This window comes from Trichoplusia ni, chromosome 16, assembly GCF_003590095.1.
Source record: "Trichoplusia ni isolate ovarian cell line Hi5 chromosome 16, tn1, whole genome shotgun sequence".
Taxonomy (NCBI): Eukaryota; Metazoa; Arthropoda; class Insecta; order Lepidoptera; family Noctuidae; genus Trichoplusia; species Trichoplusia ni.
The window spans coordinates 1,768,447-1,782,215 of record NC_039493.1 but is presented as its reverse complement, the minus strand read 5'-3'; positions in this window follow the sequence as shown (position 1 = coordinate 1,782,215).

Below are 13,769 nucleotides of genomic sequence, written 5' to 3'. Positions count from 1 at the left end.
GGATGGGCACCCATCCTAACTGACTGATCTTATCAGGAGTAGCGTCACCTGTAATCGGTCAACATGTGCATTTGTAGTTTAGCCACGAGCCTTCCTTTTATTAGGAATGTTGACCTAAATAAATAATTGGCAGAATTTGCTTAACAAGCGATTCGAAATCATTTCTCTTTTCTTGTTTCCAAAAGAAGTCATTTTCCGTTACTTTTGTATGGGCTCGTATTACCTAATACTGTTTCCCTTTGACTTTCTCTAGAAGTCCAGTACCCAATCCTAATTGCTAATGGGCTCTTAATGTGATTACCGAAACATACGAAAGGTAGGATAGGAGACATCTTATCTCGTTGAGAGCAAAGCAAATTATTAACACGAAATTACTAATTAAAGAAGGGAAGCTTTTAGAAAATGAATCCTTTCAAAAGGTCTGATACAATATTTTTTGAATTAAATTAATATGGTTAACTTTTTTTTTTTCGTCCCAGCTTAGCGTATTTTTTAATTATTGGAACACTGGTGAAGTCAAAGAATTACAAAGAATTATATGAGTTAGATATTTAGAAATCGTATTAGTAGTGCACGTATATTTCCTGATTTGTAACATATTTAAATTTTGCACCGCTCCTAGCGTGCTGGTATAAACATATACTCTGGGCATCCTCAACTAAATGGTCTATCTCACGCTGAAAGAATTTTCTAAATTCAGACCAGTAGTTCCTCAGATTAGCGGTTACAAACTATCAAACAAACTCTAATAAAATCCATTTATGCGATGATATGTATGGCTAAAATCAACTGTAACCTATTAGATATTATGTACTATATTTTCTTTAGCCAGAACCTGGGGGCCTACTAGCACGATTGCAGCTGTAGAAGCGAGACCCCGTGCGTCATTCTACGCCATATAGCGCGCTATCTCTTTTCCTCAATAGGGATGATGACATTTTTTTTTGCAATGTCCGTCTTGTAGTTTTTTGTATAATAATGGATACGTATTTTTTAATTTATCCCGCAAACATAAATTGACCAAATTACAGTGAATGAAACTTACGCGTGACGTCACGATTGAGTATAAATTTTACTCTATCGTTACGTCACAAGCCCTCTCTCCTAAAATTTAAAGCAGTTAATCTTTGTCAATTCTAGTTTTTCTGAAAAAGGAAAAAATACGTGTCTCATACTTTTCAATTATCTGAGGTACTAATGAGATTTTTTCTTTTTATACCCAGTCATTATCCCTATTGCACTAATATTAGGTACTATAAGTGATGCTGGCAGGCCCCCGGATCGCATGCGGTTCACGCGTTAATCGAACTCCTTGCATAATTACTTTACTATTTAATCTATCTTCAATACATATTACTTTGAACAAGCTAAAAGTGTTTGAAGTTCTTATGAAAGTTTTAAACAACTTGAGATATTGTTCGAAGCTTCTTTGTGAACTGCAGAGTTAAGTAGGGTGGCCAACTGTTTTGTAAACAGTGAGACTTTCTTTATACACAGAAGGATCTTTTTTAATATAATTTAGGAAGTGTAATCGATTATATTAGAAACGTATTTATTTTGTGTTGAATGTCATAAATTGATCATAGTATATACTGTAAATTGAAAAGCGTGTGTAGTCACTTCTATACAATAAATTTTGCTTAGTGGTTACAAGCCCTTCTTACTCTTTATTTTTATATTAATTTCGCTTTCATGCGCGTATTACACTAAAAACAGTGAAGGAAATATCGTAAAGAATTATAGCAAAGTTTTATTTTTATTTTTTGGGTTAGAATTTTGGACTTCGGGATGACTAAAAACCAAAAACATTTCAACAATAAGTATACTTCAAAACGAAAAGTCGAAAGACATTTAGTTATTATCACCACCACCACCAATAAGGCAAAACGGTGTTAGCGAAAACAGCAGACTTACACGTTAAAATACTAAATAAGCTGTTGTCTAGATTTAATTTAATGTTATAAACACTTTAACACCAAACAATATTTTAAAGGAATGTATAATTATATATCACGTTATGTCCTATAAAAACTAATATCATTGTTACCCATCTCATTTGCAAAGAAAAAAAAGCACAGAATAATTTTTACATTTATTTATTTTACAAGCTGAATAGCTTTTCTTTTGTAGAAGGCGCAGGAAGTAGGTTTTCCGGTAACTTAGTCAGTTTTAAAACTATTATAGTTGGTGGTGTTCTTAAACAAAATTAGTTTACTACGATAATTATGATATGTTTCGCTTTTAGAACAATTGAGACGACCATGATTTTTTAGGACAAATTTTATTATTTTCTTTGGGTACGTGGTACTGAATAGATAGCTTTTATATGAAACATTTTCTCTTTTATTCTGCTGACTGTAATTTTGTTTATTTGAATGGAGACGTATTTGTTATTCAAAAATGTATTTACTAATATGTACACGCTTCGACGCGCGACGTATCAATTTCTCCTTTTGTCCATTAAAAGCACTTCTACTTGGTCACATGAACTCGCATAGCCCTGACATAATCAGTACCATATTCCATCTATTCGTTAGAATCAGAGTCATAAAGGATCTTAGACCCTAGTAGACCATAATGGCGTCTTAGCTGTCATCTCAAAAGAAAACTTAGTTTAAAAAGCGTCTTATACCCTTTGTACTTTAGTCACGTTTTAATGAAACTGGTTCTGTACTACCCTTTCAAATTCACCACTGTGGTTTCTACAATATCAATTGTTATTTCCGTTGATTTTTTGTATCACATCCACTGCTGGTTATAAACGTGATGCTTTTGTGAAAGCCCCTTTAAAACCGTCAATGGATGCGGTGTTTATAAATAATGTTGGTTGTTTATTTGAACGTTGTAATTCTTGTAAATGGTTATTGAAGTCGTATAATTTCTGGAATTAGTTTCTATCAGATGTTTTCGCGTAAGTAAAATTCACATTGTTTAAATATAAACAGACTTAGCGCTTGATAGTTAAAGAAAATTCTAGTCACATAAATATGGTTTAATGAAAGTTGGAACTTGTTTGAATTAATGTTGAAATTAAAAGCATATGTGACGTAAGAACTTCAAGATTTATTGTGGGTACAAAAGTTATTTAGCACTCTCATAAGTTGTTAGGCATTTTCTGAACTGCTCTGAGTCCATACGGTAGCCGCTCATGAAAATCATAGTCCAATTATAGTCATATTTTATTTTCGTTGAGTTGGTATAAGCTATGCCATTTTCGGCCACCTGCTACCATTGGTTGAAACATTTTTAACGGAAAGTTCGTTTATTCCACATTTCCGGGATTATATTGTGTATTCGCTTTGGTTATTTGCTTTTAAGACGATGCAATAAATATAATGAAAATATGCTATCGACAGTTATGTTTAAACAACAATCTCGTTAATATAATTCAAGTTGGGCCTATGTTTATTTTCATTTAACGATTTTTTTTATCACAGAAGATTATGTAATTGGGAAGTGGCGATGAAGAAATTGTTGTACTTAAGGTGACGAAAATATTCATTCAATGTTTTCATTTGTTCTTATGCTTAATTGCAGAAAACACGTGGCCTCCACGTGATACATTATATAAGTATAAAATAGCAACAAAACAACGTTATTTTTGTAGAACTTACATTTTTACTCCAAAGCTCATAACATCGTTTTAAATTTAAAAGACTGGGATGGTGTGACAGAGCGTATAGCTCCATCTCTTTTTCACAATAAAGGTCTTTAAATTTTACAATACAGCTTCAGACTTCTTCGTCGAAGTTGTATTGTTTCAAACTTCAAACAATATACAAAAGTTTGTTTCTTGTTATTGTAATGGACGGGCGGCGCCACGTGATATTTTAGACTTGCGAAATTTAATGTAGGTATAAGGCTGTTGGGACACGAGGCACCAGGCCCTGTTTTATACAAAAATGAACGTCGGTGTGACCTTGAGGTTCTGTGTATGGATTTGTTTGCTTTGCTTTGCAGGTTTAAATCTAATGCAGGGAAAGTATGAACGTGACTTGTTGAAAGTTGTATTATAATGAAGTCTTTTCATTAATCAAGACGACGTCGACAAAATATGCAAAAAGGTGACCTCAAGGTTAAGAAGAAAGTGAGGTCATAACGAAATCGGAATTTCCGTAATTGGAATCTGTAATCGCCAATCATTGCTTATTTAACTTTTTTACAACTTTTCGCATTTGATTCGAGGCCTGCGCCCAGAGGGGATCTTTTTATAGCATTTTTATATAACCTCCGGTCACCAAATTAAAAAAATATATTATATTTTAATTTCATTCATTCACTTCTTGTCCTCTTATACAATTCTGGTCATCTGCCAGCTAGCCTAGACCTTGGAGTGAGGATTAAATCTTGGAGATTTGCCTGGATTTCTTCAAGAAACTTGTACATTTCAATGCACTAGAGAGTTTTGAATCTTTTAACTGGGTTCCTTCTATACCATTTTGATTCGATGGGTACGCACAAATAAAAGTCAAGTAATCCATTCTCAATACTAGAGCGTGATTCATAGTTTTGTTTACCGTACACTGCTTCGTAAACAGACTCGTATATCAATTGTTCTTACACTTTCAATTTAATTTGGTTTCAATTCTAGATCATAAAATTAATATCTAGACTCAATTAGCGTGATTTAGGAGTAACGTGATAAGGAACTAATATAATATTAGTTGACATTGTAATGTGGACTCAAAATTGTTCTTAAGAAAATATAAATCAATGAAATATAATCTAATATGAGAGGTGGAGCTCGTAGCCAAGCTATAACCGCATAAGTGATTCGATCACAGGTTAAGCTATGCTTGACGCGGTTGGTCCGCAGATGGGTGACCATCTTTGTCATATCGAGTTCCTCCGTGTTTCGGAAGGCACGTTAAATTGTGGGTCCCGGGTCCTACACCTTTGACAGTCGTTACAGGTAGTCAGAAGCTTGAAAAGTCTGACAGCCAGTCTAACCAAGGGGTATCGTCTTGCCCGGGTAACTGGGTTAAGGAGGTCAGATAGGCAGTCGCTCCTTGTAAAACACTGGTACTTAGCTGAAACCGGTTGGGTAAACAACATAGTTGGGAAAAGGCTAGGCCAATGAATGATAATCTAATATGAGAAATTCTCGTGTGACGGTGTACGTAAATGAATTCCTCCGAAACGGCTTTTTCTTATGACTGTTTGTGCACATGCTGGGTAGGTCTAAGAATCGGATAACATCTATCTTTCATACTCCTAAGAGCATTTTTATCATTCATGTATTTGTTTTTACACTATGGCACAAAAGCGTTTTCTGCTACAGACAGTTACACATATAATAAGAGTTGAACTTTAAATCTAGCAGAGATTTTTTTGATGCAAGATATCATCATCATCATCCACAGCCTTTATCCTCCCACTGCTGGGCATAGGCCTCCCCTTTCACGTATATATACTTTGTACTAAATAGCGGGTATACCATGTAGAATTTCTTAGCTTAAAAGCAGCATTAAAAGTATGGTCACGTTTTCCTAAGGCCCTTTTAGTAGAATGCTAACCAAACTAAACTTGATTCTCAGGCTGTCTCTTTCATTTTAAGACTTATCTTATCCACGGACAGATTTAAAAACGAAAAAGATTAAAAAAATCGACAAGCTAAAAACGTCCAAAAAGAATAATGTATCATATGAAGAGACCTATGTTCAATATTCAATGTCACTCTGTACAGGATAGGGTATTTTGCTCAGCTGTGGGAAACTTATTTTATAGCTTTCAAGTCAGTGTGTTTTTACATGGTATAATTTTATCTGTGTTAACCTGTCTATGACAAAGATGAATTGGTGTTCAGATTTTTTTTTTCAAAAACCTGTCAAGAGCGAGTTGGATTTGCGACTCGCTATCCTTGCGGATGAATTCGCAGGATAAAGATAGCTGTATTGAAGTCAAATTTGTTTCAGATGAATCTCTGTGTATCTACATATGGTACATCATAGTACGGTCAGCAAAAATAATAATGATAAGCAATCAGATTTTTAGAGCCTTGAACTCAGTCAAATGGAGTGACTGTTGCGAATAGAAACCAAAAGAGATTTAATATCACCAATGCTAAGGGTCAATTCACACGGAGTGAGCAGAGACAGGCAACGAATTTTTAGGGAAAAATATTACAAATAACTTTGAATTTTATCCTCTCGAGTGAAAAGTTCAAAGTCATTTGTAGGCAGGTGCCGTGAGTCTACACGACACTTCGGGCTACTAGTTAGCGCCGCGCTCAGCCACTTGCTGTTACGGCAGCTGTGCGCCGCTGCTTCTTCAGTGTGGATTGACCCTTACATTGCAGTATATTTACATATGATGTTTTTTATATACCTAATGTTTATTATGTCAAAATATTTTTCAAATTGATTACTAATAACTTCTGTTGCTGACTGTATTATTTCAACATGTAGCATACATGTTGTTATAAAGTTGACTCTCATTTAATACGCCTCAAACCGCGATCCTCGGCTTATTCTTTGATGATCTTTTCATCTGGTGCTAATGAGATTGTTGACGATCAATATATCTAGAGTATGCTATGCATATCACGCTATTGTGCCTTTTAGGGACGGCGGAAGGAGAAAAAAAGTATGCGTTAGGATAGCGCTCCTAGGATGATATATATAGATTGCAAAAAAAAAAAAAACTCTAAGTGGTTTCTTAGGTTTACGCGAATGTTAGACATTGAAATGAAACTACTTTTAGGGATTTTATCGCGGTTTAATTTTGGATTTTAGTTCCCGACGTTTCGAAACCTTTGCAGGTATCATGGTCACCGGCAGACTGAGATGGCGTTCGTCTTGACAGAAGATGTTGCTCGTTCTACCTTCATATTTTAATTAATTATTTGTGGTCCGACCTACGCAGTATGAGCTCACTGTGTCTTGATGTCTTGCAACGCTGCTCTTGGGTTTGGCCTTGAGTTTATTTATTATTGGATCCCAAGTAGGTGATATCTTCCAGCCATCTTCTCTATTGAAATTAGGGTGTTTTTTAAATCTAATATAGTGGCTGGAACCTTCAGCAAGTCAGACTTGCTGAAGGATTCAGCCATCCAAAATTAAACCGCGATAAAATCCGTAAAAGTAGTTTCATTTAAATCTCTAAATAAAAAAATATGAGACGCTCTTTATAACTTAAATAAGATTTAATTTTATCCTCTGTTTGATATTCTAATCACTTCAATTATAATGCAGGAAAACGTCGAAAATACGGCTATAGACCAAATTCCTTAAAAGCACCATTTATTTTTATACTTACTTTATCACACATAATGTGTGTACCTTCAAGCCTTAATCGATGAGTCGTCACGAAATCGTTTAAAACAATATCACGTCGCGATTCTAAACGGTTTTTTCATTAACTTTATGATCCGTTTGAAGCATAACCAAAATGTAAACGACACGTTTTACACAGGTAATTTTGGTAAAAAGGGAATGAAGATGCGAGAGAATATCAAAAACATGCGTCTTCTAAAGAAGTAGAAATTTTTCTCAAAGAAAAAAGGTGTCCACATATAAAAACACAAAATTTTTGGTTTCGTCAATTTCTATAATTTGATTTTCTTACCACGTCCAGCATTTTTACCGCACCGATAGCCGAGTGGTTGTAGTCACCACGCCAAACCAATTTACTGCGTGTCATGTCGCGGGTTCGATCCCCGAGTAGGATCTACGAATGTTTGTTCTAAGTCTGGGACCCATTGTGCACGTGATTTGTAAACCCCCCTGCAATACAAGGATGAAATTTCTATCGGCAAGAGTCGTTTAGAAAAATGACCCGAAAGAGCTCATGATATTCATTAATAGCATTTAACTTCTGTCTTCATTAGCAAGAGTATACATTCAGGCGGTAATTAAAATACAATGATTCAATGAGCGCAGTTCATTTGCAGTGACCCAGGCAACGCATGGGTTACTCAATAGCTCTCATTAATCTAGGGAGGTCAATGCCAACGAGGCCTGGCTAACCCTTTCCAGTTAAAGTTACAAACGTAACATGCTATGAGTAAATTGTCGGTCGAGTTTCAATACAATCAGATATATGACAATTTACGACATAATATAAATGTGCTGTCTGATAGAATAAAGTATATAATAGACTGCAATTAATACATAATGATAACCTATAAGAGTCCAACTGGACATAGGCCGCTTTCATGTTTTTTTTAACGCAACTTCCGCATAAGTTATTGAATGCTGATCTTGCGAGGATATCACAAACATTAAACTCAAAATACACTCAAATTCAGAACAGGATCATAACAGTACTTGTCCTATGTGGGGAATGTGGGGATCGAAACTGCAACACTTCGTGCGTATTGGGTGTTGTGTTGTGGCCACTTAAGAATCCTGTTTTGATTGACCCCGTTAATTTCGTACACCCATTTACTAGTGGTATCTTAGAATAATTGAGAAGGTATATAAGGATATAAAATCTTTTCAGAACGGGGAATTTTGCCTGCGGCAGGATTAAACCTGCTCCCCAGGATGGTGAACTATACAGTATACTGTGACACCACTCTTGAAGTGACGATATGGGAATAGTACAGGAACTTGTAAAATCTCTAAACATTCAGTTCCAACGTTCCAATAAATCATTATCAAAAGTCAAATCAGCAACTTGCAAGCAAGTATGGGGAAAAGTCAGTTAACACATGAAAGCGCCTCATCCGAATAAAATACAAAATGAATGGATGGAGTATTCCAGAATATTTATACATCCTTGCTATAAAATCTGTGTGTTTCGCAGTACATTCGTGTTACGATCAAAAGCCCGAACAGTATGTAATGATCGTTGTATGATCGTTTATTATTTACACTAACCCAGCTTCGTAGTAAAATATAGGTGAAACGCGGATCACAGCGACACCTATCTACATCTACCGATGTTTGTGTCACAGCAGTCTGAGTCCCTACCACTAGTCTGTCTGTAGGACTCTTGCGTAAGATTCTTGCCGTGCAAGTGGGATAGCACTCTACACAATCTATCGTATCGTCTCTTTCCCACAACTGTAAAATCTTTCTTAGAAAGGTCGTGTTACACCTCTTGTACAATATCCGAGCTTGTTTTGATAACGTGAATTCATAATACTTGATCGATACAGCTTGAAAAACAACTGAATAAATAAGTAGGGACGGAGAGTTTGCGTAATCGGTGTAAGTTTGTTAGTAAATTTGTATAAATTGGAAGGTTTATGATTTTAGTAAGGCATGGTCAGTGTTCTTAATGAAAATTGCTATTTAACCCATTAGGAGCCGGTAAAAGATTTATTATATTATTTAATAAAGGAGTTAGTTTGTACGTGCGTTTTATTGTACCAACGCTGAATGAACTATGGTGGTAAAATTATTTGTGGTAAATTGGAAGAAGGCTGTAAAGAATTTATGACCAAATAGATGAAAAGAACGGTTTTCGGTAGAAATGAAAACATCAGATACACAAAATACTTAGCTACTTGGTACTTACATAGAATACCTCACACGATATCACATCTATTCTGAAGACGCTGTGGAAGAGAAACGTGAAAAAGACACACCCCTAGATTGCAAATTACATAAAAGTAAAATATAATATTATAATATCAGCCTATATTCATCCCACTGGAGGTCTCTTACGGTATAGGGTAGGTTTTGAGCATTGATCACTACGCCAGCTCACTGCAGGTTGGCGATTCAGATTGCAAAATTTTCAACCCAAATTTACTCTCGTTTTTTTCCTTCACCGTTTGTCAGGGGTGTCTTCGATTAAGTTAGAAAATACTCAAAAAATTTAAGAAACTATCACAATCTTGCAGAGAATCACAAGATAATCTATGCATTTTAATCAATGTAACCTCGAGAAAAAATAATTTCACAAAACATAATTATCCTTTAAATGAAACAAGACGTTGTCAAATTTTGAAAACGTTGGTCGCATGTATTTACTTAGGGACGAAACAATCAGAAGTCAATTATCACGTCCTATGTTTGTGTTTAAACAACAATCACGATGAATCTGTGAATGTTTATTATTAATTTAAGTAGCATGTTAATTAAGTAAGTGGCGGTTTAAACATTACTGGAGTTTTGGATAATGTCTGGGTATAGTTAAATGCAGGGGAGACATCAAGACTCTATGAGACTATGAGGAATATTTGAACAAATATAAAAAAAGTGTATTATAACCTACCTATAATACACTTTTTTTGCTATGCTACCAATGTTGCTATGCTATTTCTTCCAGGTAGTTTCCGTGTAAATATTTATTTAAAAGGACGAATGGAGTTTCTGATCGGCTCTTCTCCACAAGAATGACAATTTGGAACCGCATTAAGAGACACTAGAATACTATATTAATATAGAAGAAATGTTAAATTATTACATCGGGCGTTTGTCTGGGCAACTGGGCTACAGACATCAGACCTTAGTTGCTTAAAAAAATAATAGAAAAGACATCCTATATGTGGTGTGCAATAAAGAATTTTCTAATTAAAGACTACTAGCCAAATTGAAACTTACGTCAAATATTGCTTTCGTCGTCATCATCGATTTTCTCATGGCAAAAAATCGTTCGCAACTCCGTGCCATGTCTAACATCCCGAAAATATGGGGCGCAGGAATCTTGACGTAAGTAATAAAAAGGGATGCCGCGCCCTTCGCCTTCACCGACTGGCGTCCGGAATTCGGGAGCTATCTGCCATCACGTCATAGGCATCCAAAATTATAAGGAAATTAGTTCTTTGATTGCTGCTTAACTTTTTGAAGGAAGTGTAGACGTCTTGATCTAGATGTCTTGAGTGAACTGTTGGTAAATAAGTTATCTTCTTAAAAGGAAGTTATCTTAAGTTTCTAGAATGTTGTCCTGTAGTGTGTGATTTATCACTGGGCATTATATTATTGTGTACTTAGACATTATAAACGTGTCATTAGACTGTGGAATGTATTTGATTTGTCTTCCCTCAATGACATAGTAAGAGTACTGATAAAAGTACAGAATTTTTTTTTTCTTGGCGTTCTTTTGTTGGTTTGGCACCAGACTCGACCTAAGGGGAGTGATAGTGTACACAAATTCACAGATTATGTATTAGTGTGTTATAAAAAATCTGGAATTAGCAACAGTTGGTTCAATTACATAAATTAGATGGATGATCTTCTTTTGTTCGATTTCCTACATTCTATTTATACTGGGCCCTTAATCCATGCGGTTTTAAATTAGCAAAATGTTAACTGTCATCATTATTACAATACATCACAGTCACTACAATGTAACCTGTGTTAAAAAAATGAAGAACCATCTTTTACTCTAGCTAGTCTCGACTGTTTAATCCCGGGTAAAGGGTTCTGAAGGCAGTCTTTTAATCTAAAGGTCATTCTTGAAGGGAACCCACTGGGTCAAGGGTATACGTTACTTTTGAACGTGTATATTTGGATGTCCGCTAAATGGGCAGTGGGGTCATGGCATGAATAAACTAAGGGGTAACCATTTCCTCATCTGCTCTGTAAATAATTGATATGGGGTTAGTTTCAAAAGGAACTTTAATGTTGGTGATGTATGGCAAAACTTTTGGAATCTGAAAGAAATGGAAAAGTTTCAATGAAAAGAGTTTTGCTTGAAAGGGTTTGAGAAAAATAGTTTGCTTCTAACCTTAATTACATGATGAAAACGTTTGATATTATCACGTGTTTGTTAAAACAGTTTGAATCCCATATAAAGGTCTTTCAAATACGTAATCCTGTACAAAATGAGTCTCACAACAAAAACACGAAATTTCAACAAAAGATCTGGAAACAAGTAAATTTTTGATAATACTTCCAACCAACTGCGAGCTCCCTTAGCAATATACGACTTATTACCTAAATACCTATGTATACACAATACAAAAAAGGTCTCATTAGGAGCTGCTAAAATGTACAAACTTTCTTAGTTATACGAAGGGTACTCATAAAAAAACCGACAAAGTACGACTCGCACTCGCGAACAAACGGTTCCGTATCATCTATAAAAATGTCAAGCAAAAACTACACGGGTTTCTTTTATTTGTTTTGTGCGAAAATGTGAACCGTCTAACTTTCACGGCACGACATACAGTTAGAAGGCGGACCCAATAGTATCCTGGTCTTTCCCTTGATCATAGAACCCTTAAAATGCAACGTTTGAAGTCTTATCTTTTGAGGGTTTTCCTTGGTACGAGAAAAAGAAAATGAAAATCCTGAAAGTCTATTAAAAATTGTTTCATAATATTACTTTTTAATTGAAACTAGTAGCTTAGTACCAACAAAAATCAAACTTAGTTTCTTAGCTGTAACTTGTTGTGAAAGTTTCGTAATCTCAAGATTTTCCGTTAACTTTTATTGGCATTTTAACCTTTAGAGCATCAAAGTTTATTTATTTATTGAGGTAACTGAAGAATAGGATAGAAGTTCTGACTACCTAGTACTAGTTGCCTATTTATTCTTCTACCTCGTAAGTTTAGTTATTTATTTTTGATACTGAAATATTGTTTTTCTCCTCTTTTTCATACCTGTTTAACATTCTTGGCGCGAATGTATTGTTTAAGAGTGGAAACTGTTTTGGATTATGTGTAGTTTATTATGGTTGTAATTGTTTATATATAATATCTGTTTGTTTCCCTAATCAAATAAAATAAAAAATAAAATAAAAATAAAGTAAACAAAAAATGAATGGGAGCAGTGGTTTAAAATCTCGTGTGACGTCACTTGCCAGTATGCTTTTACTAGCCCCCACTACCATTTATTTTTTTTATCTTAAGTGCTTTTAATCTTCTTCTTCTTTTTTACTTCTTTAATGATGTCATTGAATGGAACTATATTCAATATAAAAATAATGACGTACTTCTTCTTTTAATTCTGTGTAACGGTCTGTTTAGACATTTATATTATTAGATTTAATTAAATACCCTATTACAATTTAATTGCTTAAAGAGATGGTCATCTGATCTATACAGATTGCCATAATAATTATAATTAATTTTAATGTTTATGAACTTTAATCCTACGCTAAGGTGATCCGGTTTTAAATCGGTTTAATATTTCATTTTACCTTAGAATTTCGCTACCGGGATCGTCGGAAAGGGTTACCTTGCGTCAGCTACAGGAAGGTCTAAAGAAACATGGGTGGGTTTTACTCAGTAAAAGACTGTCAATCCCTTCCGCGCAACCCAAAGCGGGAAGAGTAAATGATTTACCGTTCAGAAAAAAAAGTCCTTAAAAGTTCTATTTACGAAAACAAGCAACCAGTCACCGCTGTAGTAACACTGTTGGAGTGCAAGCGAGACAGCATGCTGCAAGGCGTAAAGCACCCTCTCGCTTCCACAATTTCAACGTTCTAATTATGAGGCTTAGTAGCAGACCCCTAGTTTACAGGAACAAAAACTTTTATCAAAGAAACCCGGATCTCCGGAATAAACAGTTGAAAGTTACGGCCACGTTTGCCCGGGAGCGAGAGAAACCTGTTGCTAACCAATCAATACCAGGGACAAACAATCTACCCAAACGGCTCATCGGGCGTGACGTCATACGAACAGAACATTATGATTCTGGCTCTCTTAGAGAAAACATATTGACGTAAAAGTGGTTTATTTATAACTTACCTTAATTAACTTTGGTATAGGAAATGTTCGGGAGTTTTAATTAAAGTTCGCGAAATACAAGTAAGATGTTCCAAAAATATGAAAAATAACTTTAAATTATCAAGATTACGGTGCAGAAAAGGTTGTCATGAACTAGTAAACATTACTATACCAAAAACGACAGCATGAGTTGATCAAGTAT